General features: G+C 41.8%; 1 protein-coding gene across 2 annotated transcripts in view; it reads left to right on the top strand.

Moving 5' to 3' along the window:
- The window catches only part of OSBP2 (oxysterol binding protein 2), a 391235-nt gene that overhangs the window by 96961 nt on the left and 270876 nt on the right, over window positions 1-23398 (top strand). Inside the window, exon 1 of one of the 2 annotated variants that reach the window (XM_073625251.1) lies at window positions 10782-11058. The exons of the other annotated variant lie outside the window; for it this stretch is intronic. The gene's annotated coding sequence lies outside the window, so the exon portion shown is untranslated. Of the gene's footprint in view, window positions 1-10781; window positions 11059-23398 lie in introns of those variants that run through there. 2 annotated transcript variants of the gene reach the window in all.

The following is a 23398-nucleotide window of genomic DNA, read 5'->3' as shown; positions in this document are numbered from 1 at the left end:
AAATGAAACCTTTAGGAGGTCTCTGCTGCTTTAAGTAGAGCGATAAGAGGGGTCGAGTCTATATGCCATTCAGATGTTTTTGATTGAGTTGTAAAAGCATGCCTAAGTTGCATATAATAGAAAAGCATGTGAGCTGGCAGTCTATAAAGATCCCTCAAAGAATCAAAAGATCGCAATTTACCTTCACTTATTATTTGTGTTAGGTAAACAACACCAAACCTCTTCCACCTCTTCGCATGTTGTAGTTTAGCCAGCTCTGGATAGGATTCATTTTCCCAAATAGGGCTATACTCATTGATGCCTATCGCCTCCTAAACATACTTAGTTTTATTCCATACCTTTTGTATAAGGGCATATGTGGGGAAACTCTTGTGAGGTTTTCCGAAAGCTGATGCCTCTAGGGCGGTTGAAACAGATTTTCCACCTGTTGTGCGGAGCATTATATATTCTGAAGCACTAGGAGTTCTGTCTGTATCGTCTCCCTCCATAACCATGCCAGGTGCCTATCAAATGTTGCATTTGCGATGCCAAGTAGTAAAGCCATGGATTCGGTAATGCAAGACCACCTTCATCTTTGGGGCGTTGGAGATTTTCTAGTTTTATCCTAGGTGGACGATTTTTCCATATCGGCTCACGAAAAATGGCATTCACTATCCTAGAACTGATCCTTTAAGCAAGAGTATTATTCAATCTTCTGATTGGCTGTGTCCAATCACAGCACAGAGGGATGTTTAAAAACACACAGAGCTCTGTATACAGAACAGCGATCTGGTTGTTTCTCCTCCCTAAGTCCCCTTTCACCTGGGCGCCTCCCTTCTGCGGGATCCGCTTGCTCAGCGGTTGATGGCTCCACTGATCCCCACTGAGCAGGCGGATGACAGGTTTGTCTCTGCTTACTGAGCAGAGCGGAGATGGACAGAGTCCCGCTCTCCTCTATGGGGAGATCGGATGAAAACGAACCGCTTGTCCATTTTCATCCCATCCGCCAGATGGATGGAAAATAGGACCTCCATCCTTCTGGTTTTGGTGGAGAGGATTGGATTGGATAGCAGCTGGTGTCAGTGGACATGTTACCGATGACTTCTGCCGCTCCATAGAGGTGAATGGAGTGTCCAATCAGATCCGCCTGAAAAACTGAGAGGTGGACCTGATCGGGCAGCCTGTGTGAAAAGGAACATAAAAGCAGGGGGGAAAAAACAGCCAGTAAGTAAAAGCAGCGCACATTACACTTGTTAGGCACACAATTAACCCCTTGATTTCCCCTTAATAACCCCTCCCTAGCCAGTGTCATTAGTACAGTGAAAAGTATTATATCTGATGATTAGTGTCACTAGGGTCCACAGTGTCAGGTTTCTCATTTACTGACCCTCCCATCCGGCGTCTGTTAGTGTTGCGGTCAATCTGGCATTATCAGTCACACTATAAGTCACCGATCACCGCCATTACAAGTATAGCGTCAATATTCCAGTATATATACCATATTTTGTAAACATTATAACTTTCACACAAACCAATTAGTATACACTTATTGAGATTTTTTTTTTTTTTTTTTACCAAGGACATGTAGCAGAATACCTTTTGACCAATATTTATAAAGAAATTAGATTTTTTTTTTTTTTTTTTATTGGATATGTTTTATAACAGAAAGTAGAAAATATGTTTTTTTTTTTTTTCATTTATATAATAAAAAAAAATAAAAAATTATTGATTAAATGCTACCCAAAGAAATCTATATTTGTGTGCAAAAAATGGCATAAATTTCATTTGCGTACAATGTTGAATGACTGGGAAATTGCCAGTTAAAATAGCGTAGTGCCTAATAGCAAAAAATGGTCTGTTCACGAAGAGGGTAAAACATTCTGGAGGTCAAGTGGTTAATAAAAAGCAAGTACTGTTGATATTATGACCTGTAATATATAAATGTTTTTGTTTAGGAATAACAAACTTGATGTACTTACCTGCTCTGCGCAATGGAGTTGCACAGAACGGCCCTGATCCTCCTCTTTTCGGGTCCCCCGCTGACTCTCCTGGCTCCTTCTCTTCTCGGCGTGCTACCCTAGGGACCCCCTTCCTATTGTGGACTCTCCCCCTCCCCCCCCCGCTCCCTCATTACAGGATTTGACTGACAGCAGCAGGAGCCAAAGGCTCTCGCTGCCTCAGCAAAGCTTGTGAGAATGGAGGGAGGCGGTAAAGATGGGCACAGCGCTGGATTGAGAGAGGTAAGCATGAGGGGACAATACCGTTGCCCAAACATTTTTTTTACCCTAACGCAAGGAATGCATTAAAGGTATAAACTGGTTAGGCCTTAGAACTACATTAAAGCGGAGTTTCACCCAAAAATGGAACTTCCACTTTAAGTGTAGGTGACCCCCTGACATGCCATTTGGCATGTAATTTTTTTGGGGGGGTGCCGGTACGCTGTTTTTACGGGCACCCAGCTCCCACTTCCTCCCTAGCGCCACAGCGCTGGAAGGAAGATCACCTCTCCCTCCCTGCAATCTTCTGGAACATGTCATAGGTCCCAGAAGATTGCCCGGCTATTTGCAGCACAGATCCCACATGTGCAGTGTGTGCCTGTCTGTAAAGCCACAGCCGGTTGCCCACAGTAACAATGCCGGCGCCGTGGAGAGGAGGGGGAGAGGAGCTAGCCTCTGTGCGCCCGCATTGCTGGACCGTGGGACAGGTGAGTGATTATTAAAAGTCAGCAGCTACACTTTTTTTTCAGCAGCTACACTTTTTGTACCGGCGAGGGCCTTTGCAGATGTTGGATCACATTTGCCAACCTGTTTTTTTTTTCTTAAGTTTGAATTCATTTTTTTTTTTATCCTTTATTTTGCAGTCTGGGAAATTAACATAGGGCAGAGAATATATCACAACAGGAATTAACCTTGTCAAAAAGTATAACAGTACATCATAACTAAGCTAGTACAGCAACGGTTGTCAGGTCCGCTGTCTCATGGACCATCGGCAACCGCTTACATCAAAGCATGGTGTAGGATGTTACTCCGAATCGCCCCGCACTTTTCCAAAACATTTTTATATTTTCACAATAGGAAGATAGTAAGGAGTAGGATTGCAGTTTTCATGACTGCACCAGAAAAATTAAAATACAGAAGAAAAATGAAAGTCAGACGAAGGAAAAGGAGAAGGCAAAAAAAGAGAAAAAAAAGGGGGGGATGGGCAGTGAGACCAGCCCACCACCCCTAATCTCCCTTCAGTGCTCCACTGGGCTGTAAAGCTAAAGGTGTTGGATCCCTATAGTAGAAAATAGGGAGTACAGATCTTCCAGTGCCTTTCCTCCTGTTCTTTCAAGGTCATGGTAAGATTTTCCATCATCTGAATATCTGCTATTCTGGTACACCAATGGGCAATTGTAGGAGGGAAGGGACTCTTCCACAGAGCTGGAATACACGCTTTGGCTGCTATGAGTAAATGTCGGAGTAAGGAATTTTTACATTTTTTGTTAGAGGAGTGTCATTCAGCAGAAAGGCGGCCAGATTTTTATTGAGTGAGACCCCAGTCAGCGTTTTAATCGTAGTTTCTACCTCGGACCAGAAGCTGTTTAATGTTGGGCATTGCCAGAAGATATGCAAAAGGGTTCCCATAGATTCTCCACAGCGCCAACACATCTCGGAAACTTGGGGATAGATCCTATGTAGCTTAGCAGGGGTTCTATACCACCGTGTGAGAAGCTTATAACCTCCTTCCTGATATCTGCTTGCAAGAGAAGCTTTATGCGCAAAAAGTATAATTTTGTCTTTCTGGGATTGAAAGAAGGTAATCTGCAGGTCGCTTTCCCATTGTTGCAAAAAAGGATAGTCGGCAATGGGACCTTGGTTTGTCAGGAGAGTGTAGAAGTGTGAAAGTGAGTGAGAAAGCGGGGACCCATCTAAACAGATCTGTTCAAGTGGCGTAACTTGCCGTAGGTGTTGATGTCCCTCAGGTCATGAATGTAGGTACGCACTCAATTGTGCCTTCCTGAAGAAGTCCAAATCCATGTGAAAGCGGGCCTCTAGTTCTCGTTTGGACATAAGCTTATTAGCAACCGCAAAATGTAGACATCTCAAAACTTTCTGCCGACGTAGCTTTGTAAATTTTGGGTCAGTCAGGCCTAGCAGAAAAGCAGGCAGTGTCTGAAACACGTACCCGTAAAGTTGCCACAATTGTAGGGTATGTAGTAATCGCCGTAGGGCAAGGTTGCCTAGGGGACCAGGGTAAGCCCACTAATACAGAATCCACTGTTGCTTGTTCTAGGTCTACCCACAGTTTAGGGTCGGTCATTACACACCACTCCATTATTCTGGTAAGGTGGGAAGCCTCATAGTATCTTACAGGATCTGGGAAGCCCATTCCCCCCTGCACTTTTGGAAGGGGTAGTATAGCTCTCCGAAGGCTCGGAGGTCTTCCTGCCCAAACTAATCGAACCTTGTCCATAATTGTGCCAAAAAGTTCAGAGGGAGCCTAACTAGCAGCGTTTGAAAGAGGTACAGGAGTCCTGGCATCACATTCATTTTTAAAATATTTGAGCGTCCAAACCAGGTAAAAGTGTCTCTATCCCAGCGCTGAAGGTCAATTTTAAGCTTAAGGAGCAAAGGTGCAAAATTGAGTTTGAAAATCCTATTAAGGTTGCGGGGAATATTCGTTCCCAGATATCAAATATGAGAATCCGTCCATTTAAAATTGAACGCTTGACTTAATTGCTGTTGAGCATGGGCCGGCAGCTCAATCCCCATGGCTTCTGACTTAATTTTAAATTCATTTGACAAGTTTTTTTTTTTTTTATTCATTTGACAAAGAGTTAGAGTTAAATTACAAAAGACGCTAAAATCACAAGTAAGTAATCTATGCGCTACTAATACTATTCAGGAAACTCTAACTGTGTGGAAGTCAGAAAGTCTACTTGACTAAGTAAACAGTATTTGGACACTTCTAAAAATATTATGCAGCTAAATCCGTTCTGCAACATACATTCATGTGGGGGCTTATATATGAAACCTGCTAACAAGAAAACTTGTTTCCCATAGCAACCAATCATACATCTTGTTTCATTTTCAAACTCCTGCAGAAATGGCAACTGGAAGCTAAATGGTTGGTAATGGCAACAAGAAATGTACTTAGCATATGTTTCAGAAACCCCTAATTGCATAAAAACCTTTGTTATATTGGATATGGATTGCACTCAGGTTAATAAATATAGCATATTCTAATCTCCCGAATGGATGCTGCTAAGACAGTACAGGGCATGCTCTGCAGGAAATTTTTAAAGTCATAAAAAAATATACAGGATCCGATTAAATTTGGGTATTTAATATTCTGAAGAGGATGCTTGTCTCCTTGCATACAATGATATAAATGATGTGACTGAAGAAGTATGTTTGATGGGAAACACATCCGTGTATAGTACATTAGTGGAACACAGCTGTGGTAGATGCATGCTGCAATTACTTGATGACGAAACACATACTTAATTACACAGGGGTCATGTACAGTACAGGCAGTGATACTCTGCACAGAAGAATACATCACTGTATATGTTTGCACATTGAGGAACCCTGGAATCATGTGCATTATGTCATGGCATGTAGTAATCACCAGACAATAGGCCAAATTATGGGGCAGAGATTAGTTGTACCCGCTTATGGCTTCTGTGGCGTTTAAAAAAATCCTACTTCTGGTAATGGTACATAAAATAGATATGTTTATCACCAAGTATAGACATATAGTATGTGCAACAGGACAAAGCATTTGTAGCCTATAGACATACTGTATGTGCAACAGGACAAAGCATTTGTAGCCTTCATTCATTGAGGTTAATGAATTAAAACTAAAAATGGTAGCACGGTTCCCCATAATTATCCATTAACATTCAGCTTTCATTCACTGTAGAAATGATGCAAGGAATTTTGGTGTTTTGGGTAGCTTTTGGACTTTTCTCCAGGTTTCCTTGTTTTAGTATGTGTATACATCCACCCAAATCGATGGGTTTGACAGTTTCAGCATTTGCCTTGATCTAACAATCAACAGCATCAGCTGAGTGTAAAGGCCTCATTCACGTGGGCTTACTGAAAGGGTTAGTCCACTTTTATAGAAAAAACGTAACACCGGACAGATTTTCTCTAACTTCCAATCCCAATGATCGTAGTCACCAGCACAAATGGAGAGGGTGAATCTCAGAGGGACACAGACAGCAAAAAAAAACAGATAGTGGTTCTAATTCCTCTTATTTTATTAAAATATAAAAGTTGTTTTGCCTTTAGATCTACTTTTAGAAAAACCCTTTAAATAATCTGCATAGTATATCATTCTGCTTTTTCTTCTTACCTGGGGCTTTTAATTACATGAAGGCTTTGTCCTACCTGCACTTGTGTGGGTTTCCACGGGTGGAGGATAGGGGGACAGGGTGGGGCCCTTGCTGCCCATAATCCAAAAACATTCTGGTCTCTAACATGACATAGTGTTCATTCTGCAGACATTTGGTAGCAAGGCAGGTAAAGAAGTATTTATTGCAAAAGAGACCTATCATATATTGGGGTGCCATTTGGAATAAATAGCATTGGGAACATCTAATCCTAAGGCCTCATTCAGGCAAATGAATGAGGGTGGATAGGCTGCTGTACTCAAATGCAGATTAACAATTCCTTCTTCTTCCTCTCCAAACAAACTAGACAATTAGCTTCAGCCAGTTTGTGTGCAGCCAGAAATGCCATCCTTGGATGCAAATTGTGTCCAACACGAGTTAGAGATTACAAATTGCATGCACCTGCTAGGATAAGGTGTTATATGCTAAATGTAGTGGTGCCGATCATTGATTTGTGCAAGGTCCAAATCTGATCACACCACAGTTATTTGCACACACTGTGCGCATGGAAAAAGTTAAAGTGGTTCTAAAGGCTTAAGGTTTTTTACCTTCATGCATTCAATATTACCTTAGTTCTCTTTGGACACTGCCTGTGCAGTTGAAGCCTTAAAATGTCATTAAACCAACATAATAAAAAATTATCAATAAATGGTGAATTACATGCTGTTCATACTCACTCAGTCACTATGGGATTCATTTTCTGTATTCTGCAAAAAAACTGGTCAATCCTACTGTTCTCTATCTCCCCCTTCAGTCCATGTCCCCACTACAGCTGGGGATTTTGTAGAGTTGGCAGCTAGTGCACATGGGACACAGAGCCATAGTAGTTACTATGTGGGTTATAGGCCACCTTCAGGTGATGGACACTTCAAACTACGGCCCTCCAGCTGTTGCGGAACTACACATCCCATGAGGCATTGTAAAACTCTGACATTCACAGACATGACTAGGCATGATGGGAACTGTAGTTCCTGAACAACTGGAGGGCCATAGTTTGAAGACCCCTTCTCTAAGGTGTTGGTCACGAGTAAAGATGTGTTGTGCTGAGCTCCACTGGAGCAATCCTTGCTGGGGCTAGCTATGCAACTGGATCCATTCAAAGTGTCTTTTAGGCCGAATTGAATGGTACCCGGGCCTCGTATCCGAAGAAACAAGGTTTTGCCTGTAAACGCTTTTCTTTTTAGAGAGCTGGACCCTGGGATCCAGTACTTTTGATATTATGGCCATGAAGTTTTACTGGTGGTGGTGCTATTACAGGTCCAGGATTGTGGGTTTCCCAAGGGTCCCCGTCTCCTGAAGGTTTGTTACGGAACCCACCGTGAAGGGTGAAGATTGGGTCTGTTGGTTTTACCACAGAAAACCCTGCAGCAGACCTCTGGTAAGTCTGGGGGGGGGGGTTTCCTCCTCACCAGACACCCCCCACCCGTGCGGTTTCTCCCCCTCTTCACGAGGAAGAGCATCAGGAGAAAAACGAAAAAAAAAAACCGATCGGCACGCCGTCTCACTTGGCGGCTTACAGGCTCCTTCCTCGCCATTTTTCCCCTCACAGAATGATCCTGTAGGATCAGAAGCCTGCACTCGCGCGGGAAAAGCTTTTTTTTTTTATATATATATATATATATATATATATATATATATATAAAGGTGGGGGCAGAAGGCGATGGATGGGGGCGTGGCTTAATGCTGCGTTGGCGTCCTCCAACATCCAGCGCGGGAATGTGTGTTTTAAAAGCACTGTTATTGCTGCAGCAAGCTTACGGAGGGACACAAGAGCAAGAGGGGCATGATAGAGGTTTGGTGACACAGGCATTCCTTTTGACAGATTTACTATTGCATTAAGTTGAGCACTAATAGCAGAGACAGGGCTGGACTAGTGGATGCGTTCCTTCTGGTAGTACTCCTGCTTTGTGCATCTGGCTATGGTCGGAAGGGGGGGTAAAAACACCTAAAAAAAGGGCTCTAGAAAGACTTCTACAGCCACAAGGAAGCCTAAAAAAAGATTGCTTCCTCCCCTGAGAGTGATTTGGCTGGTCAGAGTGAGCCATCAGGGACGTCGGGTAATGCAGCTGCTCTTAACACTGCAGCCCCTGTAAATATTACTAAAGAGGTTTTTTCCTCAACCATTTTAGGCTTGGAGCAAATATTGATGCTTTAATCGCATCCCAGAGTGGGACTAAGCGTAACAGGCCTCCGTCCATTACTCAGGACCCTCAAACTGAGGAACAGGGGGCGAGAGATGACGAATTTCTCTCAGGAGACCAGGAAGAGCCTGGTGACTCCTCTTCCAAAGAGCCTAATATGGAAGGATCAGGTTCACAAGAAAGGTTGTTGGTACAATCTTTCACTGAATTGGTCCGCTCCACATTTTTGCTGCCAGTAGCGGAGTCAGCCGATGAGCCCACTTCTGGTTTGAATTCGCTAAAGCCTCCCCAAACTATTCATGCTTTTCCTATCCATTCATTACTAAAAAAGCTTATGTTTTCTGAGCACCCAGATAAACAGTTTTTTCCTCCAAAAAGTTTTCAACACTTTATCCTATAGAGCAAGAGTTTAAGAAATGGGGGATTCCTGCAGAGACAGTAGTTACTATGTGGGATGTCCCATAGCAATGCCAACTGAAGAGAGAGAGACACAACAAAAGTAGGGCACTAAGAGACTAGAGGACTTATACTGCAGCCTGCAGTACACTGCGCCCAAAGGCAATATCCTCATGACCTTTTACATCTACGTGATAGAATCTGGTAAATGTATGGCTCTGTGTCCCGTAATGTACGTTAAGAAAATAGGATTTTTAAAACCGCTTACCTGCAAAATCCTTTTTTTTAAAGTACATTACGGAAAAACAGGGGTCCCTCCCTTCTTTTTGGTATACACAAGTATTGCTTTGCTACAAAACTGAGGTACTCCCAGTAGTGGGAGGGGTTATATAGGGAGTGGACTTCCTGTCTTAGGGTGTGCCAGTGCCATCACCTGAAGGTGGCCTATAACCCACATAGTAACTACTATGGCTCTGTGTCCCCTGATGTACTTCAACGAAAAGGATTTTACAGGTAAGCTTTTTTAAAAATCCTATTTTTCAGTGTATTTCTACCATGAGCATTTCCTCCCCACCCCTACATCTGAGCAGCCCATGTGACTATAGAGTCACACATGTGGTTGTATACACAGTGGCAAATAACAGACAATTCAATTCAATTTTGATCTATGTATGGGCAAGTTGGTTGTACTGTACAGAAGCCAATCTACCAATCAACTTCTGAACAACCAACCTGTTATTTTTTTCCGATTGATCAGTGCTGCCGGCTATAGCAACACCGAGGCCCCTTTCACACTTGTGCGACCTGAAAGTCACGCTGCAAATTTTTTGTTTTGCCATTATTTTGATGCGACTTTAAGCAATGCCTGTGTAATTCTGAGGTCTATGGACCTCAATTCGCATCAAAGTTGGACCAAAGTAGTGCAGGGACTACTTTGATATCACACAGATATCAATTGTACTCGTTGTAAAACATGGGGAATGACTTGTCATGTGACTTTGCAGTCCCAAGTCGCAGGACAAGTCGCACAAGTGTGAAAGGGTCCTGATCAGTGTTTTCTGACAGCAGGGATGTCTCCCCACTATAAGAATACAATAACTCAGCAGGAGTGATTCCCCCCCCCCCCCATCGACCTTGAATGTGTAGATGGGGGAAACGGGTCATCATTTTTTTTGTTCAACGTGCTGGTTGAATGAAAAAAAATTTATACTGCATGGTCTGCTGTAATTTTTGGTTGAAAAGGCCAAGGATTCTCAACAACACACTTCAAAGGGCTCTACAAAACCTGTAATCATCCCAGCTCTAGTCACCTTGCTCAGTCCAGCTATGGTAAATTATACAGGATTTAAAGAGATTGAAACTCATGCTGAATATTATGCTTTTTTTTTTTTTTTTTTTTTTTTCGGTAGCATTGAAAGGGTTGAACCTCTGTCATGTTTTTACTCTGAATTTGAATAGACTTTCTGCATTCATACAAGATTTCCTGGAAAGCGTTTGCAGCTCATGACATGTTTAGTGTCTCTGTGTTAATGTGAAGTAATGGTGGTAAACAATGAAGTGAGGTGTATCCTAGTATGCATTAGCTGTATGTCCTGTCCATGGTGCTGAATACAATTCCTGAAGGAGAGACTGATTAATAATCACCCAGTCTCTGTCACTTACTCAGGTTATGGATACTTCAGTATAAAGAACATTGCTTTCATGTTTCTTCAATAATCCATGTTATCTTCATTTGTATCCTATAACTCAATGAACTGCAACAATCCTAATCACACTAATTAACATGTAGTCCATAAGCAGAGAGCAGGGACGCCTGTGTATTTCTTGGAAGCACGCACACACGTTGCTGTGTGAGAGGTGTTGCCTCATCCATAGTAATGAATAATGAGGAAGGAAGGAAATCATCTCGCTGTAGACTGAGGGTGGCTCTGTTGAGCTGTTGTACACGACACACGCTTTTATAAGGCTTTTGTATTGAAGTTGGCAGTCGCCCAGCACCAGCTGGGACTGGACGCACGACTCGCAATCTCTCCTCAAGAATTCTGAGTACACCAGGGGAAAGGATTGGGGACATGTCAGAAAAAAGGACAACAGTCATCCTCTTGGAGCACAGCACAATGTGATTGTCCTCTGTCCTTGTGGAAAGACAGCGTCAGGGTGGAAGTAAGGCACTTTTCTTGTCTTTGTGATTGTGATGGCTGGGGGAGGCATGCCTGGAGATTATTTTGTAGCCATAAACCAGGTAATGTGACTTGTCTGGAGAAACACCTGAACAAAGCAGAGAAGAAGCTGAGTTTCACTGGTATGGTACGGGTCTTTGGATGAGCAAGGACTGAGACAAAGGGTCGCACAGGCGACCAGGGATATAGAAGAGCATTTGTTTAGTATGAGTCCATACTTCAGATCTGTATCCTGCCATTCTGGGGTAACCTGTTCTATACAACCTGTCCAATTCTGTTTTACTTTTCTATACAATTCTGAATTTTATATACTGTTCTATACAACCGGTCCAATTCTTATTTACTGTTCTAGACAATCCTGAATGTTATATACTAATCTATACAACTATTCAACTTCTTATTTACTGTTCTATACAGTTCTTATAGTTTAAATGCTGTTCTGTACAACAATTCCAATTCCTATTTACTGGAATTTTGATCCTTGTTTATGGCTTTATACAGTTCCAATTTGTTAAATGCTGCTTTATGCAGCAATTATAATTCACTGTTACAGAACAATTCCTATTCCTATTTACTGTTTTGTAGAATAATTCAAATTCCTGTTTGTTATATCTATCAATTCCAATTCCTAGTTACTATTATATAAAGTTCTTTTTCTTCTATAGTGTGCCATACAACATCAATTTCAGTTCCTATTTACTGTTCCATGCAACATTTAAATTCCTACTTATAGTTATATAGAACAATTCCAGTTTCTATATATGTTATACCTAACAATTCCAATTCCTAAATACTGTTCTCTACAATTCTTATTCTTCTATACTGTTCCATACAGCAATTCCAGCTTCTATTTACTGTTACATACAACAATCCAATTCCTATTTACTGTTATATAGAATAATACAAATTCATATTTACTGTTCTATACAATCATTCCATTTCTTATTTACTGTAATGTACAATTCCAGTTCCTATTTCCAGAAAGCCGATAGGAGTCCCATAATATATACATTTGATGGCACCGGCAACTTAATTTTTAGTATAAAACAATAAAGTGTTAACTTTTTTCTGTAGATTGTAATATCTCAATATTGTGACCTGTGTGCGATATAATATAAAGTTATCCTGATGCTGTGCACTGACTGATTAGCGGGTATTGACAGTCTGAAGGATTTATGTTGAGATGCCTGATGGCAGTCCGAAAGGATGGAGAAAATTGTTCTAGCACTGGCCAGCTCTGTTGACTAAGCAGTTCCCAGTCAGCAAGAGAGCGGTGGAAAGGAACATGTCTTTTTCGGACATCTTTCTGGGGAATAATGTGCCTGAACTTCATCGGTCATCTGTGCCTTATACCCTACCACAAAGCACTACCTTTCTCCATCACCTGCCAAGGTCAGTGACCATGAATGGGTACCAGAGAACCAATGGGTGTGTATGCGTTTCTAACTGCTTACTTCATGCTTTATTATGATACAGGGGTTCTGTATTATAGTGAAATTAACATCCTGGAACAAGCTGCCGATAAAGCTTTATAGATATTGTTATGAAATGGCCCCTAAATCATCTGGTTCAGAAGAGGTTAAACTATGACGTTCAGCCAGGTATTGTGCATGGGAATGGTTCTTGAGAAAACCGTTTAATGCTTCGTAGATGTGTTCATGTATATACAATTGCCATCTCATTGTTATAATATTCCTTTGCCAGAGGAGATCTGCTCATCCCTTGCATGGCAAATTTAATCTACTGTTGCAGTAGTAGGGCCATTGGTGACTGGTCTGTTAGCAGCTGATTAATGATCTTGATATCTTGCAAGGCTATGTGATAGTGTGATCCTTATGATATAGTCTAAAATGTGAACATCATTGTTTTTCATGAAACAAGTCTTTTTCTTTGCTTTGGTATCTATGACAATTGGGCATTTTATTACCATATTGTAGTGTAGCAATTTTTCTTATGTTTAATGGTATTAAATATGTTACTGCTCTTTAACTGCTGGTGTATAGCTGGTGAAATACAATGGAATGTGGAATGTTGGAGTCAGTGCCATATGTATGTATGTATGTATGGTGTAGGTAATAGTATAGGTAACTTTATTTGTCACCTTGTTTGTCTGCCAGGTGCAGGCACTTATCAATGTATCCAAAGCATGTAATAATGTCAAATGTAGATTTTATTTTGACATGCAATACAGGACACATGAATAACGTGAACATTGGCCGTTTAAAATGTATGACTCTTCAGTCAAAACTTAAACAGTCACTGGTAAAATATTCATTACATTTTTTCCATAACCATCAACTAAAAAGGGACCACTTTGTTTTCCAAAAAAATCTGCAATATTATTTTAAATATAAATATAAAACCGCCGCTCATCATGTGAAAGCCTCAGTCAATGCTGCTTCTCAGACCACATGTTTCACCCCGCCCATTGGGGCTTAATCCTAGCCCCTGGTTAGTGGGGCGAAACATGACAGGGGGGCGTCGCATGGAGGAGCAGCAGCATTGACTAAAGCACATGTATACATTGCCTTGAAAAAGTATTCTTACCCCTTGGAATTTTCCACATTTTCTCATGTTACAACCAATATGTAAATGTATTTTATTGGGATTTTATGTGATAGACCAACACAAAGTGGCACATAATTGTGAAGTGGAAGTAAAATGATAAATGTTTTCAAAATTATTTACAAATAAATATCTGAAAAGTTTGGCGTACATTTGTATTTAGCCCCCTTTATTCTGATACCCCTAATTAAAATCTAGTGGAACCAATTGCCTTCATAAGTCACCTAATTAGTAAATAGAGTCCACCTGTATATAATTTAATCTCAGTATAAATACAGCTCTTCTGTGAACCCCTTAGAGGTTTTTTTAGAGAATCTCAGTGAACAAACAGCATCATGAAGGCCAAGGAACACACAAGACAGGACAGGGATAAAGTCGTGGAGAAATTTAAAGCAGGGTTAGGGTATAAAAAAAAAATCCCAAGCTTTAAACATCTCACGGAGCACTGTTCAATCCATCATCCGAAAATGGAAAGAGTATGGCACAACTGCAAACCTACCAAGCCATGACCGTCCACCTAAACTGACAGGCCAGGCAAGGAGAGCATTAATCAAAGAAGCAGCCATGGTAACTCTGGAGGAGCTGCAGAGATTCACAGTTCAGGTGGGAGAATCTGTCCACAGGACAACTATTAGTCGTGCACTCCATAAGAAGACCCTTTGCAATTTGCGAAAAGCCATGTGGGGGACACAGCAAATATGTGGAAGAAGGTGCTCTGGTCAGACGAGACCAAAATTGAACTTTTTGGCCTAAAAGCACAAGGATATGTGTACCCTGCAGCGTGGGTAAACAGCAGCGCATCAGTGTGAAAGCAGCCTTATGCTATTATACCCAGTGTATTGCTTCACACTGACCTGAAGATCTTCTTTCTTGCTGCTGGCACCACTCTGGAGATCGCTAGTTGTGAAACGAGGTGGATTGCAGTTGGTATCACTCCGCATGGGACAGAAGTCCGCACTACAGTGGAGGCATCGGCTTCTGCAGCTCTTGCTCCCTACTACAGCTCCAACTTTACAAGTTGCCCTCTGCATTGCACTCTGTTTAATGTTCTGGGATGGTGGGTCAGCAAGCCCAGACCGCAATCTACCAGTTACCTGTCCAAGATCTACTGGTTTCTGACCCCCAGGCTATGGTGAGCAGTGGTTTTAATGGTAAATGTTCATTGCTCACCGGGTGAGTTTTTCTTATGCCGGTGTTCCTGCAATCCTGAGTGCCAATGGGGCTCTACACCTCAGCCTGGTACCACCAAGTACTAATGGCATTATTTTACATATGTTTTTTCTAATTGTAAGCCAGAATTTACAATTATCTTTAGAGATAACTGATGTATTTTATCCGTTAATCATCTATGAACCTCATCTTGTATGCAATTACGAGTTTGTACACATTTGCAAATAGATCCGTAAGCTGCAGTGCATTACACAATTGTCGCTTCTTTTGCATTATTTTTTAAAATTAGCAATTGTGCCATCTCTGACCAGGAAGTAGATGACCCTGAAGAATGCCTTGAACAAAGATGGCTCCATCCTTATTGGGGGAAATATAGATGTTGTCAGGGAATATACTTTGATTTCTATGAGAAGTAATGCATGCCATGGGGTCTCATTTTTAATTGTTTTGAAGCACAATTCAGACTTGTTTCTAATTGCATTCAAGTAAAAAAAAAAAAATTGTGACTCCTGGGTAAAAGTTGCTATATGCCTAACGATGGGCCCTCTTTAAGTGGGTTACTTCTCCAGCTATGAAGAACTAATCATGAAGACCTAGCTCATAATATCTTCCAGTTAGCCACCAGAAGGTCTTGGCTGCATTTTATATGAGTGTAGGATTATTATTAGATTTTGGAATATGTGATGAGGGTTAGAAAAGGTGGGGGTGTAGAAATTTTAATACACGTGGGATAACTACGTTGCTTGTGGAATCCTGGAGTGCAATCAATGAAGAGATTATGCTTGAAAAATTTAATTTGGAATGGAAAGTGATGAGATTGTAAATGACCTTCGAGGATGGGAAATGTTTTTCACAAAAAGCCGTCCAGACAGATGCTTCATATTCGGGATTCCTGCTGCCAATTGCCTATTTGTTTGCTGATTTTTAATAACTAGTAGAAGGAAAGACTGAAATAACCAGGGTTTAAATGTTGTCTACCCCTGCTGGTATACATTCTGTATACGATTTGTAAAAAAATCCCAGTGTAAATACCTTTTATTTGAATCCTCTTTTGGACCTGGCACATGATCGCACTTCTTCGATTCCCCCATGTCAATGAGCAGCTGCTGCGGCTGTTGGCAGGGAACTTTCTCCGCTGGCAACAGTGGGCTAATGTAAGGCGGTAGGTGACATGATGATGACGCAAGGTGGCCAAATGTCCGTAAATTCATCTGTGATTTTTACATTTGTCCGCGAATGTCCATTATGGATGTGCAGTCTACATGTCTGTAACGGCCTTCATGGACAGATGTAAAAATCAAGGATTTTAGAAACTGTCCGTGAATTTACTGATGGTTGGCAGCTCTGTATGAAGGTCCTGTGCAAATCAGCCTCATTGTTGAGTCTGACTCTCATTGAAACAAGTGAATTGGAGTTAAAGTGATTGTAAACGATCATCCTGTAAAACAACCCATTCAGGTTTAAAATAGAAATGAAAGGCAAAACATCTTTGTATAGATAAAAAAAAACATTATAAATACCTTTTTTTTTACCATTTTTATAAGTGATTACCGTATTTATGGGCGTATAACACGCACTTTCTTCCCCTTAAAATCAGGGAAAAATCGTGGGTGCGTGTTATACGCCGATTCACACCCCCCCCGCTGATTGTGAGCGGAGGAGCGAGCACCGGCCGCCGATATACATACATAGCCGAGTGTACTCGGCTATGCTCGACTAGTTCCGCCCTATGATGGACATAAAACAGGGACTGGGCGTGACTGTGAGCGAAGCTAGCCGAACCTAGCCGAGTACACTCAGCTATGTATGTATATGGGCGGCGCTCGGCTCCGCTCACAGTCACACCCAGTCCCGCCATTGGACCTGTATTATGTCCATCATAGGGTGGGACTACGAGAGGAGCCGAGAAGAGCCGAGAGGAGCCGAGGACCGGCTCTGTGTATCTTGGCGGTGCCATTTTCAAACTGCAGTGACACTGACAAGTCACTGCAGTTTAACTGCAGCCTGGGCAAGGCTGCAGATGGACACTGGCAAGGCTGCAGATGGACACTGGCAAGGCTGCAAAGTTGCAAATGACACTGACAAGGCTGCAAATGACACTGGACAAGCATGCAGATGGACGCTGTGCAAGGCTGCAGATGGACACTGATAAGGCTGCATTGATGGGCATTTAAATGTAAGCTTTTTTTCCTTTAAACATTTTTTCCCTTAAAATTCCCTCCTAAACTTGGGGTGCGTGTTATACGCCGATAAATACGGTACATTCCCTCTGTTCTTAGCTGCATATGAACTGGGGGAGGAGAAGCAGCAGTACACTGAGCTAGAGAACTGACCAGGGTGTGTTCTCCTGCTTAGTGTGGTCAGTTTTTAATAGGAAAGCGGGAGGGACTGCAGGAACACCAGGGATCTCACACAAAGGAAGCAATACAAAGAGAACAGGACGAGTACATGGTACAGCAGGCAGATATCAGGAATATGAAGTGTTGGGGTAACAAACGCTTTAAGCAATGACCTGACCACGCTGAAGGTATTTATACTGTAATTTCTAAACTGTGTGCAGCATGTACTAAATATGACCTGGGGGAGGCAACAATACAAGCCTTGGGCAATTTAGTCTTTCCTTCTACTTTTAGGTGAAACATGTAAGTAGAATTAAAGGCAAAACTTTTTGTTTTTCATTTTGGATATAGGAAGAGTTATAACCACTGTCAGTTTTTTTTTTTCTGTGTTCCATCGGGCAGATTTCTCTTCAATTCTTGTCGTTTTCAAGCAGCAAAAAAAAACAAAACAAAAAAAAAAAAACGCCAGTGCGTTCTGAAACAACAGTATTACAGCTGTAAAAACGCCTGATGCGGCTAAACGCGCGTTAATGCTGTTACAGCCGCGTCAAGCATTTTTAAGCTGCAGCAATTGGATTTGAGAGTGGGAAATAGAGGGCAAAGAAATGCTGCTGAACGCTAACCCGGCTAAATGCGCATTAACGCCAATGCAAAACGCTTCTAAAAGTGCGTTTTTACAGCTGCTTTTTCCTGGCGTCTGTACTGGCTTTGCAGCTCGTTTTTTTTTTTTTTTTTTCTTTTTTTAACGCCCTGTGTGCATGAGGCCTTAATTGGACAAGCTGAAGTTAGAAGCTGGCTACCATGCACAGCTGCACCAGATTCTGAGTGCTCCAGTTTTAGTGAATCTCCCCTTTGTATATACAGTTAAAAACTACAAAAGCACAATCTGATTTTTAGACGTTTCAGTCCAGGAAGTAGATGCTTATCTTGGCTGATGCCTGAACAGAGATGACACTGTCTTTCTAGTAATGTAAAAGGCAAAAAATGCATACACACATTAAATTAGAATGCATGCACTTAACATGAAAAATACACTATCAAAAAGTCAAAAGTATTGGGACGCCTGCCTTTACACATGAACTTTAATGACATCCCAGTCTTAGTTCATAGAGTTCAGTATTGAGTTGGCCCACCCTTTGCAGCTATAACAACTTTAACTCTTCTGGGAAGGCTGTCCACAAGGTTTAGGAGTGTGTCTATCAGTGGCGGCTGCTCCATAAGAGTAGCAGGGGAGCTGCCCCCCTGATCCGGCGCCTGATCAACATGCAGGACGAATGGATTTCAATGGGTTTTTTTTTTTTTTTTTGAAGCATATGATTAGAGCCTGAGGCTCTATTTGGCCTTAAATAAAAGGATGGGCTCTGCGCCCTGAGCCCACCCAGTTGTGTGACATTAGCGAATTAATATTCGCTATTGTCTTCCTGTTTCTCCTCCCGGCCAATCAGGAAGCGGGTCCTGAGACCTGATCGGCCGGGATTTTCCGAAGACCGATTGGCTGGGAGGAGAAGCAGCGACCGCCATATGGTGGTCAAGCGAGCTGGCGACCGGGGGGGTTGGTGTGGAGTGGCAGGCTGGAGTGACCGTGGGGGGAGGTGTAGATGTCTCAGGTTTGTTTGCCGCCCCCCTCCCCAACCGATGGAGCACCAGCTGCCACTGGTGTCTATGGGAATGTTTGACCATTCTTCCAGAAACACATTTGTGAGGTCAGACACTGATGTTGAAAGAGAAGGCCTGGCTCGCAGCCTCTGCTCTAATTCATCCCAAAGGTGTTCTATCGGATTGAGGTCAGGAATCTGTGCAGGCCAGTCACGTTCCTCCACCCCAAACTCGCTCATCCATGTCTTTATGGACCTTGCTGAATTGGCCAAAATTCTAGAGGTGCATGACCGGCTTAAGACTCTGCAGTTTTATCAACCATGAAAGGGAACAGAATATAATGACAATCGCATTGTTATGTTTCCTTTGTTGTATGCGAATTGGGTTTGTAAGCTATCTGATCTTTCGTAGTTCATCCTGCAGATATTCTCCATTGACATTTCAGTATTGATCAGCTGGCTCCTCTGACTTATCTAACAGTATCTGCTGCTGTTGATAGTCTGCATTAATGTGCTGGGTTTGTGAAGCAGTTATTTTCTGTATTGGATGATTTCATAGAGGCATTGCTATGGGAATGACCTGATTTTTCTATATTTTACTCTCCCAATTGTTCCCCGGATGCATATATCTTTATCAGGCTGTACATCTCTACAGCATATTATTAACTCATTGTTATTTACCAGGACACATTCAGGCATTCTAGTGCCACGTGTGGTCTGATGCTTTCTGTGGAAAATGCTAAATGGATAGTGAAATTCTGCCTGTTAGCCCTCATTTCAGCTAGCAGCTGATATCAGGTTAATATGACGTGTACTGAAATGAGTGTAATTATAGAACATTGTACAGGTCACTTGGTCATCAATTTCATGCTTCTACAGACAACCAGTTTACTAAAAGGAAGCAACTGCATGCATTTTTGTGACTATGTTCATAGGAAACATGTTAAAGTGACACTAAATGATATCCTATCCTCCAAAAATAATCCACACACATCCACTACTTATTGGCCTTGTCATCTATTTTTTGTGATTCTTTTTGTTTTGTTTTTGCTGCCTCCTTGTGGCGTCTTCTGTGAGCTCTTTAACATCTCCTTTTCCCCCCAACTATTGTTTGTTTGGAACGAGAAGAGAAGTACACGTGAGTTGCAGTCATGTGCACTGCTCTATGTACCCCCAACTATTGTTTGTTTGGAACGAGAAGAGAAGTACACGTGAGTTGCAGTCATGTGCACTGCTCTATGTACCCTGCACAGTCCATGGTCCCTAGTACATCTCAGGAGCGAGCAAGGAGAGTGGCTACATTCCAACTTACAGTAGGACCATGAAGAATGTACGTTGCCACCTTCTAACAGGAAGTCAGACCACAGCAGCAAAAAAAAAAAAAGGAATTCGGGGGAGTTTTGTGTCACTTTAATTAGTGTAAACACATGCAAATATATCTGCCTGCAAGGACAGTGATGTAAGTAAACTGATGTTAACATGTGCATACATAAAAGCCTGAGGAGGAAGATATCCTTTTTTGACAAACATACCAATAAAAACTATTCATATACAATATGTTGTCTAAATTGCAACTTGTAGCCTTCTAGATGCTAAGGGGTTAAAAGGCCAATTCTAGCCAAACTGTTTAAGACTTAAACAGACCTGAAGAAAGTTGACAAGGGCCCATTCTGCTAGAACCTCAGGAGTTCATCTCCATTAGATTGTATGGGTGATCTATACACACTTGCCTGCCTGCCACAGTACATAATACTGTGACAGGGCGACTCGTGCGGCCACGTAACATACCTGCTGCTTTCTTCCGGGTTCACAGCATGCGCCTCCCCCCCCTGCCTGCTCTGCAGTAATTGAACACAGAGGACTTAGTCAGCAGGTCCCAGGCAATGATTCATGGCCGGGACCTGCTGATCGGCTGTGCCTAATCACAGCCCAGAGCCCTGTGTTGACAATCAACACAGGGTTCCTACCCATACAAAGTAGATGGCAACGCTCTCTACCTTAGTGAAAAAGGATTTAGGTACAATTATTGGCGTGTTTCTGAATAGAGGAATTTGGGCACCTGTGCCCACAGTTTGATTCTCTTCTTAAACTATTTCATTTATTGCCTGTAAATACATTTTGTTGTAACAGTCATATGCCATATGAGTTGGTGAAACCTGGAGTCTTGTTTTTAGTATCATCTGAACAATCTGACTATTTATAAAATCTGTGCGGTAAAGATATGATTATGGGCCCATTTACACTTTTGCATTGTGGTAACGTGTGGTAAATTAGCATTTTAAGACAATACCACAACTCAAACACATTATTTGTGTTGAGCTGTGATGCCCTTCATTTTCTATGGCACCCCATGCATTACCAACAGCAATAGGTAATGTGGTTGTGTGCTACATTAAAAATAGGGGGAAAGTTGATTTTTCTGTGCGCGGGGAGATTATTCAAACTCAATGGACTGCCTCAACTCACCAAGCATTAAAGTGTCACTAAACCCACATCATAAAAAACTATCAACAAATGGTGTATAACAGGGATGCCCAACCAGTGGCCCGGAGGCCAAATGTGGCCCATGGAGCCTTCTGATGTGGCCCACCACCTCCTGCTCTGGGATGGAGGATTGGCAATTGGCAATGACATGGCGAGAACCGGGATCTCTGTGTGTAAACGGTTCTCTGAAGGGAGAAGAGACTTATCGTGTGTTCATATCAAGTATGAACAGCGATCTATCTCTTCCCCTAGCTAGTTCCATCCCCCCTTCAGTTAGAACACACACTTGGGGAACACAGTTAACCCCTTGATCCCCCCCTAGTGTTTAACCCCTTCCCTGCCAGTGTCATTTACACAGTAATCAGTGCATTTTTATAGCACTGATCGCTATATAAATGCCAATGGTTCCAAAATAGTGTCAAAAGTGTCCGATGTGCCCGCTGCAATGTCACAGTTACAATAAAAATCGCCACCATTACTAATAAAAAAAAATAATAAAAATGCCGAAAATCGTTTTGTAGACGCTATAACATTTGCGCAAACCAATCAATATACGCCTATTACGATTTTTTTTAACCAAAAATATGTAGAAGAATACATATCAGCCTAAACTTAGGAATAAATTTGTTTTTTTTTTATATTTTTTGGGGGGATATTTATTATAGCAAAAAGTAATCAAGAAAGTGAATGGTTGGACTTGTTTAAGTGGGAAAAGAAACAGAGACAGAACTCCCAATCCCTGATATACAGACCAAAACGTAAAGAGGGAGATAGAACTCTCTCTAGTGTAATGGGATTTTAAAGGGGAGATAATCTGTCTGTTAAGAGTGAGCCAATCTAGCGATTAATACAAAAGTATAAATTTTATTTAAAATATACATTACAGAGTTTGCAATCAAACGTCAAGAGGACCGTGCAATAGCTTGAGTTCAGAGAACATATACATGATAGCCAGCCAACATGTTTCGCATATACTTTGCTTCGTCAGGGCATTAGGGACATCACTGATTTTCTCTATTCTATTGCAAGTTGGAAAGACAAAAGAGTAGCCACCTCCAAAAAACCCAGTACCCCTTAGTACATCACCCGGAGCAAAAACCCCTGGGTGCCAGATCCCAATGGGTAGTGCCGACAAGGGGACTGGACCGTGCAGAAGAAAGGGCAGAAATCTAATAATGGATCAAACGGTTCTGGTGTTTGGTAGGGACAGCCAGTGTCCGCCAATTCCGACGTGGGATCGCGGAGTGTGTCTATTAGATCAATGATGTTCCTAATGCCCTGACGAAGTAAAGTATATGCGAAACATGTTGGCAGGCTATCATATATATGTTCTCTGAACACAAGCTATTGCACGGTCATCTTGACGTTTGATTGCAAACTCTGTAATGTATATTTTAAATATGTTTAAATAAAATTTATACTTTTATATTAATCATCGCTAGATTGGCTCACTCTTGACAGATACATTATCTCCCCTTTAAAATCCCATTACACTAGAGAGAGTTCTATCTCCCTCTTTACTTTTTGGTCTATAGCAAAAAGTAACAAAATATTGCTTTTTTTTCAAAATTGTCGGTCTTTTTTTGTTTATAGCGCAAAAAATAAACACAGAGGTGATCAAATACCACCAAAAGAAAGCTCTATTTGTGAGAAAAAAAAAAGTACGTTAATTTTGTGTGGGTGGAACGTCGCCTGACCGTGCAATTGTTCGTTAAAGCGACGCAGTGCCGTATCGCAAAAAGTGTTCTGGTCAGGAAGGAGGTAAATCCTTCCGGGGCTGAAATGGTTAAAGAGATTCATTCTCTCTTTTTGTCCTATTTACCATTATCACTGACAGTGAAAGTAAAAGAAAACCATAAATTTTGGGTTGTCCCCAGAAAAGTAGTCAAGGGGAAATCTTCCAGTAGGTACACTAGTTGTGATGACCTGGGGGTCCCCGAGGGACTCCCTTAATTAGCAGGGATTTCCGCTCACTTCCTGTTTGGTTATATGATAGACAGTGAAGGGAAATCTCTGCAATGGCACACAAATGGCAAAAAAAAAATTTGACAGGAGTTATAACCCTCCCTTATGCCCCTTACACACGATCAGACTTTCCGACAACAAAACCGTGGAATTTTGTTCGAAGGTTGTTGGCTCCAACTTGTCTTGCATACACACGGTCACACAA

This window comes from Aquarana catesbeiana, linkage group LG01, assembly GCF_042186555.1.
Source record: "Aquarana catesbeiana isolate 2022-GZ linkage group LG01, ASM4218655v1, whole genome shotgun sequence".
NCBI lineage: Eukaryota > Metazoa > Chordata > Amphibia > Anura > Ranidae > Aquarana > Aquarana catesbeiana.
The sequence above is the reverse complement of the archived record's forward strand: the minus strand, read 5'-3'. Positions and strand labels throughout refer to the sequence as shown.